The sequence below is a fragment of the Triticum aestivum genome, chromosome 2B (genome assembly GCF_018294505.1).
Source record: "Triticum aestivum cultivar Chinese Spring chromosome 2B, IWGSC CS RefSeq v2.1, whole genome shotgun sequence".
Lineage (NCBI taxonomy): Eukaryota > Viridiplantae > Streptophyta > Magnoliopsida > Poales > Poaceae > Triticum > Triticum aestivum.
In genome coordinates, this window is record NC_057798.1 from 785,496,922 (window position 1) to 785,498,883 (window position 1,962).

Sequence of the window (1,962 nt, forward strand, 5' to 3'; positions counted from 1 at the left end):
CGCACACTATCTAATACTAACTCTTTAAGTTCTAGAAATGATTAGTGATGTTGCGTACTTCAGCTCCTCTTACAAACATTACTGTTTGATACAAACTTACCATCAACTAAACCTTTGAGATAAAAAAAAAATCCAAATTATGAAATGGGAGGGTATTATCCTCGGATAGAAATGTCATCACAATCTTATTCGGCGCCCGATACATGGCATATTCACGCGACACATTATCGGGTTATAGCAAGTAAGGGCGGAGAGAAGCCCCACGCACATCAGGTCGTGGCCTGGGGCGTGATGCAGCGCCTAGGCTTTCGGAAGAGCCATTCAACGCCCTATAGCTACAGTATAGTGAAGCCGGTCCAGGGCCTGGCCCAATCCTACCTCCACCCCTGATAACAAGGGCCACATGTTGCGCTAATTATCACGCTAGGGGGTACCAAAAAAATTCTTTCCTAACATTCCCGACTATGAATAATTAAAGCTCACAATCATAGTTCGATAGTTGGCGGCCCGGGGCGCGACGGCCTCATGGGCTTTCGGAAGCATTGTTCAATGCTCTGTAGCTACAGTATAGTGAAGCTAGTCTGGTCCCCGGCCCAATCCTACCTCCGCCCCAGATAGCAAGGGACAATTATCAAGCTAGGGGGTATCGACAATTTCCTTCTTAACTTTCCGACCTACAAATTAAAGCTCACAACCAGAGTTCGATAACTGGCGGCCCTGGGCCGAGGCATCAAGTAGGCTTTCGGCAGCACAGTTCAATACCCTATAGCTACAACATAGTGCAGCCGGTCTGAGCCTTGGCCCAACCGAACCGCAACCCCAGATAGCAAGGGCCGATTATTAGGCTCGGGGGTACCGACAATTTTCTTCTTAACTTCCGACCTACAAATTAAAGCTCACAATCAGAGTCCGATAACTGGCGGCCCTGGGCCGAGGCATCAAGTAGGCTTTCGGTAGCACAGTTCAATACCCTATAGCTACAAATAGTGAAGACGGTCTGAGCCTTGGCCCAATCGAACCTCCACCCCTGATAGCAAGGACCGCATGTAATGCCAATTATCACGCTACGCGGTACCGAAAATTTCTTCCCTTACATTTGAGCCTATGAATTAAAGTTCACAATTAGAGTTTGATAGTTGGCAGCCCGGGGCACGACAACCTTACAGGCTATTGGAAGCACTGGTCAATGCCCTGTAGCTACAATATAGTGAAGCCGGTCTGGAACCTGGCCCAAATCCTACATCCACCCCTGATAGCAAGGGCCACATGTCACGCCAATTATCATGCTAGGGGGTACCGAAAATTTCTTTCCTAACATTCCAGCCTAGCTATGAACTAAAGCTCACAATCAGAGTTCGATAGTTGGTGGCACGGGGCGCGACGGCCTCACGGGCTTTCGGAAGCACTGTTCAATGCCCCACACTACAGTATAGTGAAGCTGGTCCAGGGCCTGGCCCAATCCTACCTCCGCCCCTGATAACAAGGGTCAATTATCACGCTAGGGGGTACCGACAATTTCTTTCTTAACATTCCAACCTGAATTAAATCTCACAATCATAGGCCGATAGCTGGCGGCCCGGGGGCGCGATGGCTGCACACAGGGCTTACAAAAGCATTGTTCAATGCCATGTAGCTACAGTATAGTGAAGCCGGTCCGGGGCTTGACCCCCCCGCCCTTGATAGCAAGGGCCACATATTATGCCAATTACTTTCCTAGGGGTACCCACAATTTCTTTTCTAACATTCCGGCCTACAAATCAAAGCTCACAATCAAAGTTCGATAATTGGCGCCCAGTGGGCGCACGACTACCTTCACGAGTGCCCACAGACCCATCCTTACCGCTGAATCGAAGGGCGTGATCTTTTTCATTATAAAACATAAATTTTTGAAAAATCACGCAGTCGCTACATCATCAACAAAGTGGCGGTGCAATGGTGGGGAGAGGGAAGAGGGATCGGTGA